We start from the raw sequence: 17,073 nt of genomic DNA, 5'->3' as shown, positions 1-17,073 counted from the left end.
TAGGTATTTATAGTTGTCCACATATTCTAAGTCAGAACCGTCCAGGGTGGTGATGCTAGTCGGGCGGGCGGGTGCGGGCAGCGAACGGTTGAAATGCATGCATTTGGTTTTACTAGCGTTTAACCTCTTGAAGCTAGGGGGCAGAATTTTTATGTTTGGAAAAAAAACGTGTAAGCTGCCTATTTCTCAGGTCCAGATGCTAGAATATGCATATAATGTTGAAAATAAATGCTCCTCTAAGGAATGGCAAGCTTTGAGCACTATTGAAAAGTATGCCATATGCTGCATTTGCTGTGGACCTGTTTTTTAAATATTTTTGTTAATAGTAATTTGCAGTTGTTTAAGTCTATCAAAGTGTGCGAGTTTGAGCATGTGTCCATTAGGCCTATGGACATTTTTTTTATCAGCAGGAATTAGCAGTAAAAGCCCCTCTGGTGGTCTTCTTAAATTCAACCATTTTTTCACAGTATGGAGCACAATACCATGGGGGAGTTTAGAAGGGAGGAACTCAAATATGTATTCCATAGGCTGGGATCTGCACTATGCAGCTGTTGCAAGAGAGCATTTTTCACTGGTTGTCCACTGGAGGTATATTCATTATGCCGATTCTGTTGCAAAACATTTCTTAAATAGAAGCAAACGGAACAAAACGGGGCAGGACCTACCGGAATTTGTCCAATAGAAACTATTGTTTTGCTCTGTTTGCTTCCGTTTTTGGTTTCCATAATGAATAAACCCCTGTCGCAAAAACGATGATTGATAGTCAGCTTAAACTTCTTCAACTTAGCCATTATTGGGTTCACATATACATTTGTGAACAGCCATCCACAACAACCACAATCTGTAAGGCGTAAATAGCAAAATGAGAGAGCAGCCGTGTGATTAACATCAATGCGCTATGCAACCTATAATAGGCCTAAGTGATATTGATATTGCCCGTATGCTACACCACTGCTGTCGTCCTTTATTTAACTAGGCAATTCAGTTAAGAACAAATTCTAATTTTACAAAGACTGCTTACCTCGGCCAAACCCTCCTCTAACCCGGACGATGCTGGGCCAATTGTGAGTCGCCCTGTGGGACTCCCGATCACTGCCGGTTGTGATAAAGCCAGGGATCGAACCAGGGTCTGTAGTGACACGTCTAGCACTGAGATGCAGTGCCTTAGACCGCTGCGCCACTCGGTAATTTACCTCCAAGCATTTATTCAAGTTGGCTAATCTTTGGATGCGGACTGTAACATAGATTGGACTGTAGCCAACAACAGTCTCCCACTGGGCACACACTGGTTGAATGAACGTTGTTTCAACATCATTTCAATGAAATTACGTTGAACCAACGTGGAATAGACGTTGAATTGATGTCTGAATTGACGTGTTCTCTGACTTGTGGTCAGACTCGCTCAGGCGGAAAACACATTTTAACATGCACCTTTTTTCAACGCTGATTTGAATGTCATTGAGAAAACAGAAAAGTGTCAAGTAATTGTTTTCGAAAACATCCTTTCTGAATTTAAAAGTAAGTCTAGAAGTAATCATGGTGTTTTTCGAAAACATCTGTAATATGATGACAGTATTTTTGCTGGTAATGTAACGGATTACAATTGAATATGTGTTGTGTCCATTACACCAAGGTCTATTGCCCGAAGTACCCACATGCCTGCTTTTCCCATCAGTCTGGATGGAGTGGAAGGAAAGCCCCTCAGCCCCCATGCTGCTGAGAACGGCTCATAATAATAGCTGGAATGGAGTGGACTGGATGGAATGGAGTGGACTGGATGGAATGGAGTGGACTGGGTGGACTGGATGGAATGGAGTGGACTGGATGGAATGGAGTGGACTGGGTGGAATGGAGTGGACTGGATGGAATGGAGTGGACTGGATGGAATGGAGTGGACTGGGTGGAATGGAGTGGACTGGGTGGAATGGAGTGGACTGTATGGAATGGAGTGGACTGGATGGAATGGAGTGGACTGGGTGGAATGGAGTGGACTGGATGGAATGGAGTGGACTGGATGGAATGGAGTGGACTGGGTGGAATGGAGTGGACTGGATGGAATGGAGTGGACTGGGAGGAATGGAGTGGACTGGATGGAATGGAGTGGACTGGATGGAATGGAGTGGACTGGATGGAATGGAGTGGACTGGGTGGAATGGAGTGGACTGGATGGAATGGAGTGGACTGGATGGAATGGAGTGGACTGGGTGGAATGGAGTGGACTGGATGGAATGGAGTGGACTGGATGGAATGGAGTGGAATGGAGTGGACTGGATGGAATGGAGTGGACTGGATGGAATGGAGTGGACTGGATGGAGTGGACTGGATGGAATGGAGTGGAATGGAGTGGACGGAATGGTATCAAACCCATTAAAAAACATGTTTTTGATTCCATTCCATTGACTCCATTCCAGCCATTATTATGAGCCGTTCTCCCCCCAATAGCCTCCACTGCAAGTTCTACTGACATGCTCACATCCACTTCAGGGTTAGAGATGCTGTGACAGAGCCACAGAGCTCTCTGTCCTAACCTGCCCAAGAAGCACTTGAAAGATGTCTGTCTTCTGAGTACTCTGTTTCGTTTGAGACATTTGAGACAAATTCCTCAGTCTCGGGATAGTTTCAGTCGTCCCTTAAAGCTTGAATCCTTAGTTGCTACATCCATTGATTCTTGAAGAATATAACTTATAAATGGCTCATGAGTATAGTTCAACTGTCCCACTCCATCAGAACCCACAATATAAGATTGTTCTACTCCAATGTTTGTAAACAATGTAAATGTAAACAAACACGGCCTCAAAACATGGTTGTAAATATAATGTTGATATCTTGGTCAGTCCTTGACTCCATAGCTCTGTCTATTCATTTCAGAGGTTACACTTCTGCAGGTGCATCCTTCTTCTTTTAACCACAACAGAAGCGGTGTGAACACTTTACTATTGTTTCACTTTACTATTGTGCCCCTCAGCCCCCATGCTGCTGAGAACGGCTCATAATAATAGCTGGAATGGAGTGGACTGGATGGAATGGAGTGGACTGGATGGAATGGAGTGGACTGGGTGGAATGGAGGGGACTGGATGGAATGGAGTGGACTGGATGGAATGGAGTGGACTGGGTGGAATGGAGTGGACTGGATGGAATGGAGTGGACTGGGTGGAATGGAGTGGACTGGGTGGAATGGAGTGGACTGGGTGGAATGGAGTGGACTGGATGGAATGGAGTGGACTGGATGGAATGGAGTGGACTGGGTGGAATGGAGTGGACTGGATGGAATGGAGTGGACTGGATGGAATGGAGTGGACTGGATGGAATGGAGTGGACTGGGTGGAATGGAGTGGACTGGATGGAATGGAGTGGACTGGATGGAATGGAGTGGACTGGATGGAATGGAGTGGACTGGGTGGAATGGAGTGGACTGGATGGAATGGAGTGGACTGGATGGAATGGAGTGGACTGGGTGGAATGGAGTGGACTGGGTGGAATGGAGTGGACTGTATGGAATGGAGTGGACTGGATGGAATGGAGTGGACTGGGTGGAATGGAGTGGACTGGATGGAATGGAGTGGACTGGATGGAATGGAGTGGACTGGGTGGAATGGAGTGGACTGGATGGAATGGAGTGGACTGGATGGAATGGAGTGGAATGGAGTGGACTGGATGGAATGGAGTGGACTGGATGGAATGGAGTGGACTGGATGGAGTGGACTGGATGGAATGGAGTGGAATGGAGTGGACGGAATGGTATCAAACCCATTAAAAAACATGTTTTTGATTCCATTCCATTGACTCCATTCCAGCCATTATTATGAGCCGTTCTCCCCCCAATAGCCTCCACTGCAAGTTCTACTGACATGCTCACATCCACTTCAGGGTTAGAGATGCTGTGACAGAGCCACAGAGCTCTCTGTCCTAACCTGCCCAAGAAGCACTTGAAAGATGTCTGTCTTCTGAGTACTCTGTTTCGTTTGAGACATTTGAGACAAATTCCTCAGTCTCGGGATAGTTTCAGTCGTCCCTTAAAGCTTGAATCCTTAGTTGCTACATCCATTGATTCTTGAAGAATATAACTTATAAATGGCTCATGAGTATAGTTCAACTGTCCCACTCCATCAGAACCCACAATATAAGATTGTTCTACTCCAATGTTTGTAAACAATGTAAATGTAAACAAACACGGCCTCAAAACATGGTTGTAAATATAATGTTGATATCTTGGTCAGTCCTTGACTCCATAGCTCTGTCTATTCATTTCAGAGGTTACACTTCTGCAGGTGCATCCTTCTTCTTTTAACCACAACAGAAGCGGTGTGAACACTTTACTATTGTTTCAATTAAGGATTCTAGCTTTAAAGATAATGTAATCCTCTATGTGGGAAAACATGGCCAGGCCCAGCTTTGTCCTGTCTATCCCCTGGTACAGGGTATCAGCAGTAGTGTGGACTGTGTCCTGTCTATCCCCTGGTACAGGGTATCAGCAGTAGTGTGGACTGTGTCCTGTCTATCCCCTGGTACAGGGTATCAGTGTGGACTGTGTCCTGTCTCTCCCCTGGTACAGGGTATCAGCAGTAGTGTGGACTGTGTCCTGTCTATCCCCTGGTACAGGGTATCAGTGTGGACTGTGTCCTGTCTCTCCCCTGGTCCATGGTATCAGTGTGGACTGTGTCCTGTCTCTCCCCTGGTACAGGGTATCAGCAGTAGTGTGGACTGTGTCCTGTCTATCCCCTGGTACAGGGTATCAGCAGTAGTGTGGACTGTGTCCTGTCTCTCCCCTGGTACAGGGTATCAGTGTGGACTGTGTCCTGTCTATCCCCTGGTACAGGGTATCAGCAGTAGTGTGGACTATGTCCTGTCTATCCCCTGTTCCAGGGTATCAGTGTGGACTGTGTCCTGTCTCTCCCCTGGTCCATGGTATCAGCAGTAGTGTGGACTGTGTCCTGTCTATCCCCTGGTACAGGGTATCAGCAGTAGTGTGGACTGTGTCCTGTCTCTCCCCTGGTACAGGGTATCAGCAGTAGTGTGGACTGTGTCCTGTCTATCCCCTGGTACAGGGTATCAGTGTGGACTGTGTCCTGTCTCTCCCCTGGTACAGGGTATCAGCAGTAGTGTGGACTGTGTCCTGTCTCTCCCCTGTTCCAAGGTATCAGTGTGGACTGAGGTGTGTGTTAGTCATTGATTTACCTCTTATCTGATAGCATGGAACCTTCCCCAGCTGTTTAGTAGGGAGGGGAATACCTATCTCAGCCTCCCTGGGTAAACACCATGGCACTCAGTCTGAGACCTCACTGGGAGTGTTCTCTCTCTCTCTCTCTCTCTCTCTCTCTCTCTCTCTCTCTCTCTCTCTCTCTCTCTCTCTCTCTCTCTCTTCTCTCTCTCTCTTCTCTGTCTCTCTCTCTCTCTCTCTCTCTCTCTCTCTTCTCTCTCTCTCTTTTCTGTCTCTCTCTCTCTCTCTCTCTCTTTGTAACTTGGCCAGATAGTGACGACCGGTCGGATTGGCAGTTGGCTGAGTCCATTTGAATGTATTCAAAATATGTGGTGAGACACTGAGACATGCAAACGCTTAGTGGATTCATGTTACTGCCAAACCTGAGGAAATCCTCCTTTCTTCTCTGCCTTGCTTCATATGGAACGTTCACAAAGAAACAGCCTCTCCCTCTCCGCTAACCGTTGATCCATTCTCACTGGTTGTGTCATGGCCACTCCACGTTATGAGTTTCTAGACAGTTACTGTTTGTCTTTACATATTCCCTTTTAGTTCTATTTGTTAATACAGACTCAAGGGCTTTATTGGCATGGGAACATGTGTTAACATTGCCAAAGCAAGTGAAATAGATAATAAACAAAAGTGAAATAAGCGATACAAATTAACAGTAAACATTACACTCACAGAAGTTCCAAAAGAATAAAGACATTTCAAATGTCATATTATGTCTATATACAGTGTTGTAGTGATGTGCAAATAGTTAGTCTCTCTCTCTCTCTCTCTCTGTGTATCTCTGTTTCTCGTTCTCTTCTCTCTCTCTCTCTCTCTCTCTCTCTCTCTGTCTCTCTCTCTGTGTATCTCTCTCTGTTTGTATGTCTCTCTCTCACTCTCTGTCTCTCTCTCTGTCTCTCTCTCTCTCTGTCTCTTTTTGTTTCTCTCTCTTTCTCTGTTTTTGACCTCTCTTCTTGTACGGGTGGGAGGAGTGGTCCAGGGCAGATACTGTACAGTGTCCCAGGTGTCATAAAGTACCATCCCTGGTTAACAGATTGAAGGTAGGTGGCTCAGCTCAGTGTCCTCTAGCAGGGGCTGGGCCAATGGAATCATCCTTAAATGGTAACACGCATCTCTTTACGCTCTCTGGACAGGAAGGTGAGGAATTCTGGGATGTTGACCTGCCCAGCCCCAACGGATGATTGACAGTTCTCATTAAGCTGGTGGGTGGGGGGGTCTTTAGACTTTAGTCTCTCTCTATCCCTCTCCCAGCTTTGTGTGTGTGTGTGTGCGTCTGAATGTGTGTGTTTCTGTGAACGATCACCATCTTAACTTTCTGATAGTAAATTGGGAGCCTTAACACATACCACTATTAGAACTAGGGCAGGAGGAAAGTGACCGTGCCTGGCTTATTTTAGGTGGGTGTGTTGCACAGGAGGTTGGTGGTACCTTAATTGGGGAGTACGGGCTCGTGGTAATGGCTGGAGCGGAATAGTATCAAATACATCAAACACGCGGTTTCCGTTGACTCCGTTCCAGCCATTATTATGAGCCGTCCTCCCCTCAGCAGCCTCCGCTGGTATGTTGAGCATCTGCAGTTAGGCTGGAGACTGGATTAGTGTGCTGCTTCAGGCGCCGGTCGTCCCCACGGAGGGAGAGCTATCTCTGGGATACCCACGAGTCCATGGGCCCCTCCCTACCTGGGGCGGGCTGGTTCTTCTCTGTGTCTGAGGGATCTACTGGATCTGGGGGTCCGCTGTTTGTAATGGATGGGATCCTGTAGGGGAAATAGGGGAGGTACAGGGGACAGAAGGGACAGATAAAGGTGATGGATGATTGGGCTGAAAGCTCAGGGTCATCAGTGGGGTTGGTTAACTATCTGATGTGACCACTTGAGTTGACTGTGAGAGAAAGACCAGAATACTAGACGGGAAAGATTTGTCAAAGCTGTCATTGGTGTTTGTGAAAGACATTCTAGAATACATGTACTGTTTGTTCTCTTTATGTATGTATGTATGTATGTATGTATGTGTGTGTGTGTGTGTGTGTGTGTGTGTGTGTGTGTGTGTTAGTGCGTGCGTGCGTGCGTGCGTGCGTGCGTGCGTGCGTGCGTGCGTGCGTTGGGCAGCTAATGGGCATCAGTTGGCGTATGGCATGGCTTGTAGACAGGGACCTGATGGGACGGGACTGAAACAGGTTCCCATGCCAGGAGGCTTCTTAGTGGGATTTAGGTGTGTTTATGGTGAAGCATTCCTCACCAGGTCAACCTAAATGAGCCGTTACAACAGACGCTTCACAACGGAAACCCTCCCTGTTTAAAACACACACTCTTACTGTGGGACAGTTGCATAGTGGGGACATCATCTCCCAGGGTCTCTGTTCTACTGCTTGGTTGTCCATCTCATTTGCTGCACTACTAGTGAGCAGAGCTGTTAAATGAAGGAGAGATTTCTATATTTCTCTTTCACTCCTTTTCTCTGGCAGGGCAGAGCAGGGCTGGCAGGGCAGGGCTGGCAGGGCAGAGCAGGGCTGGCAGAGCAGGGCTGGCAGGGCAGAGCAGGGCTGGCAGGGCAGAGCAGGGCTGGCAGGGCAGAGCAGGGCTGGCAGGGCAGGGCTGGCAGGGCAGAGCAGGGCTGGCAGGGCAGAGCAGGGCTGGCAGGGCAGAGCAGGGCTGGCAGGGCAGAGCAGGGCTGGCAGGGCAGGGCAGGGCTGGCAGAGCAGGGCTGGCAGAGCAGGGCTGGCAGAGCAGGGCTGGCACAGTTTCCACACAGCTCTGTATCATGCATGTAGTTCTGTATTTATTTATGTTTATTTTCATGGTTGTTGAATGGTTGATGGTTATTAGATGGTTGATGGTTGTGTAGCTTAGGTATCATACCTCCTGCCTGCTGTCTCTATAGACTAACGGGGTGGTGACAACGAGAGTCTACAGTATGTCATTAGGTATCATACCTCCTGCCTGCTGGCTCTATAGACTAACGGGGTGGTGACAACGAGAGTCTACAGTATGTCATTAGGTATCATACCTCCTGCCTGCTGTCTCTATAGACTAACGGGGTGGTGACAACGAGAGTCTACAGTATGTCATTAGGTATCATACCTCCTGCCTGCTGTCTCTATAGACTAACGGGGTGGTGACAACGAGAGTCTACAGTATGTCATTAGGTATCATACCTCCTGCCTGCTGGCTCTATAGACTAATGGGGTGGTGACAACGAGAGTCTACAGTATGTCATTAGGTATCATACCTCCTGCCTGCTGGCTCTATAGACTAATGGGGTGGTGACAACGAGAGTCTACAGTATGTCATTAGGTATCATACCTCCTGCCTGCTGGCTCTATAGACTAACGGGGTGGTGACAACGAGAGTCTACAGTATGTCATTAGGTATCATACCTCCTGCCTGCTGGCTCTATAGACTAACGGGGTGGTGACAACGAGAGTCTACAGTATGTCATTAGGTATCATACCTCCTGCCTGCTGGCTCTATAGACTAACGGGGTGGTGACAACGAGAGTCTACAGTATGTCATTAGGTATCATACCTCCTGCCTGCTGTCTCTATAGACTAACGGGGTGGTGACAACGAGAGTCTACAGTATGTCATTAGGTATCATACCTCCTGCCTGCTGGCTCTATAGACTAATGGGGTGGTGACAACGAGAGTCTACAGTATGTCATTAGGTATCATACCTCCTGCCTGCTGGCTCTATAGACTAATGGGGTGGTGACAACGAGAGTCTACAGTATGTCATTAGGTATCATACCTCCTGCCTGCTGGCTCTATAGACTAACGGGGTGGTGACAACGAGAGTCTACAGTATGTCATTAGGTATCATACCTCCTGCCTGCTGGCTCTATAGACTAACGGGGTGGTGACAACGAGAGTCTACAGTATGTCATTAGGTATCATACCTCCTGCCTGCTGGCTCTATAGACTAACGGGGTGGTGACAACGAGAGTCTACAGTATGTCATTAGGTATCATACCTCCTGCCTGCTGGCTCTATAGACTAACGGGGTGGTGACAACGAGAGTCTACAGTATGTCATTAGGTATCATACCTCCTGCCTGCTGGCTCTATAGCCTAACGGGGTGGTGACAACGAGAGTCTACAGTATGTCATTAGGTATCATACCTCCTGCCTGCTGGCTCTATAGACTAACGGGGTGGTGACAACGAGAGTCTACAGTATGTCATTAGGTATCATACCTCCTGCCTGCTGTCTCTATAGACTAACGGGGTGGTGACAACGAGAGTCTACAGTATGTCATTAGGTATCATACCTCCTGCCTGCTGGCTCTATAGACTAACGGGGTGGTGACAACGAGAGTCTACAGTATGTCATTAGGTATCATACCTCCTGCCTGCTGGCTCTATAGACTAATGGGGTGGTGACAACGAGAGTCTACAGTATGTCATTAGGTATCATACCTCCTGCCTGCTGGCTCTATAGACTAACGGGGTGGTGACAACGAGAGTCTACAGTATGTCATTAGGTATCATACCTCCTGCCTGCTGGCTCTATAGACTAATGGGGTGGTGACAACGAGAGTCTACAGTATGTCATTAGGTATCATACCTCCTGCCTGCTGGCTCTATAGACTAACGGGGTGGTGACAACGAGAGTCTACAGTATGTCATTGTCAGGGGATACCTACTCTAATGGCACCACTCCATCCAGAACTACTGAACTGGTTCTGTTTATGTTCTGTTTACACAACACAAAATTCCACCCAGTCTAGTTTCCGGCCAAGCCACGATGGCACCATCCCAAAAAGTCCCCTTCTGTCCCCACACAGAAAACCAGTCTTCTTCCCCTCTTCTCGTCCTTTAATCCTCTGTTTTTTATACAGTATGTCTTAGAAGCAAAGACATAAGACAAATGGAGAATGCAACTGTACCCAGTCGTCAGTGTGTGTGTGTGTGTGTGTGTGTGTGTGTGTGTGTGTGTGTGTGTGTGTGTGTGTGTGTGTGTGTGTGTGTGTGTGTGTGTGTGTGTGTGTGTGTGTGTGTGTGTGTGTGTGTGTGACTGTGACACCATATCTGTCATGGGCTGCCCTACAGTGACAGAGATAGATGTTAAGGTGTTGAGTGTTGTGAGGATGTGACGTCTCTAGCCACAAAGTGTGAGAGCTCTGTTCTGTTGGGTTGGAACTCGTTGACTGCTAACTCAATGTGTCTCTCCGTGTCCATATTGAGTTAGCCAAGCGATCTAAAGGCTCTTAACTTAACCTCCTCCTCCGCCTGCTCCTCGTCCTCCTTCTTCTACCCCGCCTGCTCCTCTCCCTCCTCATCCTACTCCCCTTCCTTCTCCTCCTCCTCCTTGTCCTCCTCCCACTTCTCCTCCTCCTCCCCGTCTCCTCCTCCTCTTGCTCCTCTTCCTCCTCGTCTTCCTCCCTCTAGTTTTCCTTTTCCTCGTCGTCCTCCTCCCTGCCTCCTCCTCCCCTCCTTCTTCCCCTCCCCCCCTTCTCCTCCTCCTCCTTCCTCTCCTCTTCCTCCTCCTTCTCCTTCTCCTCCTCCTCCTTGTGGTCCTTTTCCTCCCCCACCTCTCCCTCCTCCTTCTCCTTCCCCTCCTTCAGGGATGCAAACTAGTCACCTTTCGGACGCTCCTCCTCATTTTCTTCGTCCTCCTCCCGCTCCTCCTGCTCCTCCTCCCCCTCCCCTGCTCCCCCTCCTCCTACTCCCCCTCCTCCTGCTCCTCTCACTCCTCATGTTGATTGGCCTGAATAAAGAGTTCTAGAATTTGACATGACTCTGAGCAGAACCACATGGATGCTGGAGATTTGTGGGCTCATGTTTCAGAGGGTTAGGGTTCCATGGGGTTAGTCTGGGTTCAGGGGTCAAAGGCTTTGTAGCCTGTGAGGTAACCTGACCCGGGTAAGGGTTTGGAGCAAAACAACAGCATTTTGACTGTGCAGTCGTACAACACATGCAACAAACACACACACACACATGCGCACGCACGCACGCACACATACACACACACACATGCAAACAAAGCTTTCAGGCTTTGCATATGCATTCCAAAAAGCAGGAATTTCAAAGTAATTTGAAATTCTTTGCTCAGCTTTCCCATGACAAATCTCTTTAGGATGCCCTCGTCCCCTTTTCCCACCACCTTCCGTTTCTCCATTTCCCCCCCTTTGCCAAACCCCCTGTTGCTCTCTCTTCCCCTGCCTCTCTCTCTTCCCCTGCCTCTCTCTGTCCTGCTGTAGGACCATTAGGCTATATGGTTTAGATGAGATAGATAGTGCTTTGGCAATGTTAACACATGTTTCCCATGCCAATAAAGCCCCTTGAATTGAATTGAATAGTGTTTCAGCAATACGATTGGCCATTTTGATCCCTCTTGTTGCGAACAGTGTGGTCCATGGGGGTGTGAGTGGTCGTTAGGGTCAGAATGGGTGTGAGGGTGAATGGTCACACGGTTCATAGGGAGGAGACTGGTCAGTGTGGTTGAGAGCTTTGAGAGTGGTCCTTGAGGTCCATAGGTGTGTAAGCATGGTCAGATCAGGACCACTCCCCATGCTGTGGTATTCACCCTCTGGTCCAACAATAACCGCAGACAGAACAGAACCCACTCACAAACAGGATGAGAATATACTGGAATATACACTCTCTCTCTCTCTCTCTCTCTCTCTCTCTCTCTCTCTCTCTCTCTCTCTCTCTCTCTCTCTCTCTCTCTCTCTCTCTCTCTCTCTCTCTCTCTCTCTCTCTCTCTCTCTCTCTCTCTCTCTCTCTCTCTCTCTCTCTCTCTCTCTCTCTCTCTCTCTCTCTCTCTCTCTCTCTCTCTAATTCAATTGGCTTTCTCTCTCTCTCACTCTCAGCACTAAGTCCAGTTCCACCCTGTTCTAAAGCTCATGCCTGTCATTGGGCTTTGTTTTCAGAGATGTAAAGTTTTGAGTGAAAAGCTCTCCACTATGGAAGCCCGGACCGATTGTGTTAGGATGAATAACCGTGAACTCCCCCGGGAGGAGGAGGACAGCTGAAGAGGGGGGGGGGGCATAGAGAGAGGGAGAAGATGAGTGAAAAAAGTCCTGAGAAAAGGAGTGTGAATTTTCCCCGGTGTTAGTGGCTGGGCTGTGGGGACACTGTATGCTTTTGTCTGCAGGCAGTGCTTAGCCAAACAGGATTAGAGGAGGAGAGGAGGCTCCAACAGCAGAACAAAGCAGCCCACAAGGCACGTGATCTGGGCCTGGCTGGTGCTGTAACCCTTCCCTCTGGTACTGCACCACCATCCAGAGAGACACACGGTAGGCCCCTTCGTCCCATACTACCATCTACCATCCAGACAGAACGGTTTCATCTGGGTTTTATTGGTTTCCTTTGTTTAGTTTCATTTCATTTTGTATTATAAGCCTCAACTTCCTAATGAATGACATTATGGTCCCTCATTAACTCACAGTCATCCCTATGCGCTCACTTCCTCCATCCCCCCCACCCCCCCTCCAGCTGCTGGCTAGCTCTGCTCAATAAGATCCTATAGAAAAGCCCACAGCAGACCTCAATCACTTTCCATATGGCTGCTCTCATCTACCAAGTAGTAATGAGGTACAGATGGAAACTGCCTCGTGGCTAGCCACTGCCCACTGGCCTGACGACTGGCTGGTGACTAGCCACTGCCCACTGGCCTGACGACTGGCTGGTGGCTAGCCACTGCCCACTGGCCTGACGACTGGCTGGTGGCTAGCCACTGCCCACTGGCCTGACGACTGGCTGGTGGCTAGCCACTGCCCACTGGCCTGACGACTGGCTGGTGGCTAGCCACTGCCCACTGGCCTGACGACTGGCTGGGTGAGGCACTTCCCTCCCTGTGATGAGCAGACTGGTCGGGACTCCAGTCCCATCTCACTCAACACACTCACCTCACCTGTGTGACCACCAACTGACAGACAAGGGCGCAGCCCACACACACACAAAGACACACAAACATACACATACACACACAAACACACACCGGTTGGTCTGGTTCCTCAGAGAATAATAATTTCATCCCGCCAGGTTTCCCTCTGACTGTGTAATAGCTGTAATCAAGGCTGAAATGAGCATGGCCTGCTGACACTTCCACACATCTGAAAGGAGGTGGTGTGGCTGTGCAGCTGTTCCACACTAAACACAGTAGACATCTGATCATCTGAGCCCATGGCATGGCAGACGTGTGCTTGTTGACTGGGGGCACTCCACTGCATGGTCCTTACTATCAAAGCCTGCCAGAATGATGATGTTCCTAATGCATTTTCCCCTTTGTGGTAAAACACAGAGGTCATATTCTGTACTGTCCCTCTGTCGATTTACTCTACTCACTCACCAGAGTTACATGACTCTGAATGTCTGTTAGTTCGTGTGTAATGGCTGTGTATGTACTCTACCTATCCTATACAGTACGGCACATTCTGCCATATTCCTTATCAATGTGAATGGCATGTCTGGATGGCTGAGGGTCCAGACAGATGGATGGTGTGTGTGTGTCCTCTGTTCCCTAATCAAATCACTGTGATAGCACTGTACCCCCCCCCCCCCACACACACACACACACACACACACACACCTTACAAGAGCTCCCAGGACAGCCCACCCCATAGAGGAGCAATGTTTCCACAACCCCCCCCCCCCCCCCCCCCCTCCCTTCCTCCCAGTCTGTCACAGTCTGATCACAATGCGTCTTTTAATCATCTACACTTGTCTAAAAATGTGGGCACAATCAGAATGTGGACAAGATCAGGACAAAGGCAGCATGTTAGAACCAGGTCTAAACAGGGCTTATGTCTGTGAGTAGTTCTGACGATCTAGGCAGGAGGAGTTGAGTAAACAGAACAAAGGGCTGTGGAACCAGTGTCACGTCCTGACCATAGAAAGCCTTTATTTTCTATGGTAGAGTAGGTCAGGGCGTGACTAGGGGGGTTAGTCTAGTTTATATTTTCTATGTGGGGTTCTAGGTTAGTTTTTCTATGTTGGTGTTTTAGTATGATTCCCAATTAGAGGCAGCTGGTTATCGTTGTCTCTAATTGGGGATCATATTTACGTAGCATTTTTTCCACCTGTGTTTTGTGGGATATTGTTTGGAGTTAGTGCACCTCTGTAGTCACAGTTTGTTCCTTTATTGTTTTGTTAAGTTTCTCTATTAATAAAGCATGTGGAACTCTACATTCGCTGCGCCTTGGTCCATCTCTACAAACGAACGTGACAACCAGTTATTTAATAATAATTTGTTGAGTGTTTGGCCATGGTCATGAAAGACACTACATCCATATGTATGTATATACAGTGTGTATGTATTTATGTGCGTTCCCCTATGTAAACTCTCTGTCAGCGGAGGCGATTCTGACTTTTTTTTCCCTGTGCTCCTCTCCGATGTGAACGCTGTGTTGGTATTTCCTGTTTTCACTATGGAGAGATGCCCTTTGAACTCTCCAACAAACGCTCCCCCAGGACACCCCCACGCTCTACACGCAGGGCTCCACCCCTTTTTCCCAGCATCCCTCAGAGCAACAACAACACAAATCCACTCATGGATGTTTGTTTTTAATCAATATCCCAAATGTCATTTGTATTTTCCCAAATATTTGTCTCTGACTGCCATAAGGTATCACAGTCAAATGCCTGTCCACGTGGTAGCACCCTACACAACAGGCAGGCACTTAAACACACACCGCTTGAGCAACTGACACAACATTGAGTTGTTAACTATTGACCAAGGCCTTCAAAGTGTCAATGTGAGAGAGACAGAAGATTTTATTTTATTTATTTATTTCACCTTTATTTAACCAGGTAGGCAAATTGAGAACACGTTCTCATTTACAATTGCGACCTGGCCAAGATAAAGCAAAGCAGTTCGACACATACAACAACACATAGTTACACATGGAGTAAAACAAACATACAGTCAATAATACAGTGAAAAATAAGTCTATATGCAATGTGAGCAAGTGAGGTGAGATAAGGGAGGTGAAGGCAAACAAAATATATATATAAATAAAAATATAAAAAAAGGCCATGGTGGCGAAGTAAATACAATATAGCAAGTAAAAAACACTGGAATGGTTGATTTGCAGTGGAAGAAAGTGCAAAGTAGAGATAGAAATAATGGGGTGCAAAGGAGCAAAATAAATAAATAAATACAGTAGGTAAAGAGGTAGTTGTTTGGGCTAAATTATAGATGGGCTATGTACAGGTGCAGTAATCTATGAGCTGCTCTGACAGCTGGTGCTTAAAGCTTAAAGATAGAGAGAGGGGGGGAGGAGCAGGATAGACGAAGGAGGAGGATAGAGGTACGACAGACCACATATTCACCTTGCACACCCTAATTGACAAACAAACAAACCAAAACAAAGTCTTCTCATGCTTTGTTGATTTCAAAAAGCTTTTAACTCAATTTGGCATGAGAGTCTGCTATAAAAATTGATGGAAGGCGGTGTTGGGGGAAATACAAATTCCATCTAGACACCATTGCCCTAGAGCACACAAAAAACTATACATACCTCGGCCTAAACATCAGCGCCACAGGTAACTTCCACAAAGCTGTGAACGATCTGAGAGACAAGGCAAGAAGGGCCTTCTATGCCATCAAAAGGAACATCAAATTCAACATACCAATTAGGATCTGGCTAAAAATACTTGAATCAGTTATAGAACCCTTTATGAATGTCAGGTTTGGGGTCCGTCACCAACCAATAATTCACAAAATGGGACAAACACCAAGTTGAGATGCTGCATGCAGAATTCAGCAAAAAATCTTCTGTGTACAATGTAAAAGACCAAATAATGCACACAGAGCAGAATTAGGACGATACCCGCTAATTATCAAAATCCAGAAAAGAGACATTAAAATCTACAACCACCTAAAAGGAAGCGATTCCCAAACCTTCCATAACAAAGCCATCACCTACAGAGAGATGAACCTAGAGAAGAGTCCCCTAAGCAAGCTGGTCCTGGGGCTCTGTTCACAAACAGACCCCACATAGCCCCAAGACAGCAACAGCAACACAATTAGACTCAACCAAATCATGAGAAAGCAAAAAAATATCTACTTGACACATTGGAAAGAATTTACCAAAAAACATAGCAAACTGGAATGCTATTTGGCCCTAAACAGAGAGTACACAGTGGCGGAATACCTGACCCCTGTGACTGACCATAAAATTGTCAGACTCCAGTCACCCTATAGACTGTTTTCTCTGCTACCCTACGGCAAGCGGTGCCGGAGCGCCAAGTCTAGGACCAAAAGGCTCCTCAACAGCTTCTACCCCCAATCCATTAGACTGCTGAACAATTCATAAAATCGCCACTGGACAATTTACATTGACCCCTCCTCTTTTTGTACACTGCTGCTACTCACTGTTGTTTATTATCTATGCATAGTCCCTTCGCCCCCACCTACATGTACAGATTACCTCAACTAGCCTGTACCCCTGCACACTGACTCGGTACCGGTGCCCCCTGTATATAGCCTCGTTATTCTTATTGTGTTACTTTTTATTATTACTTTTTATTTTAGTCTACTTGGTAAATATTTTCTTCTTCTTGAACTGCACTGTTGGTTAAGGGCTTGTAAGTAAGCACTTCACAGTAAAGTCTACACTTGTTGTATTCGGCGCATGTGGCAAATAAAGTTTGATTTGATTTGACCCAAAATTAAGGAAAGCTTTGAATATGTACAGACTCAGTGAGCATAGCCTTGCTATTAGAGAGGCCGTCGTAGGCAGACCTGGCTCTCAAGAGAAGACAGGCTATGTACACACTGCCCACAAAATGAGGTGGAAACTGAGCTGCACTTCCTAACCTCCTGCCAAATGTATGACCATATTAGAGACACATATTTCCCTCAGATTACACAGACCCACAAAGAATTCGAAAACAAATCCAATTTTGATAAACTCCCATATC

General features: G+C 47.2%; 1 protein-coding gene across 1 annotated transcript in view; it reads left to right on the top strand.

Moving 5' to 3' along the window:
* Positions 1 to 17,073, top strand: part of LOC120061424 (rho GTPase-activating protein 39-like) — a 151,722-nt gene that overhangs the window by 65,128 nt on the left and 69,521 nt on the right. The gene's annotated exons all lie outside the window — the stretch shown is intronic.

This window comes from Salvelinus namaycush, chromosome 16 (assembly GCF_016432855.1).
Source record: "Salvelinus namaycush isolate Seneca chromosome 16, SaNama_1.0, whole genome shotgun sequence".
NCBI classification, from domain to species: domain Eukaryota; kingdom Metazoa; phylum Chordata; class Actinopteri; order Salmoniformes; family Salmonidae; genus Salvelinus; species Salvelinus namaycush.
Note: the sequence above shows the minus strand (reverse complement) of the source record. Positions and strands in the feature narration are given on the sequence as shown.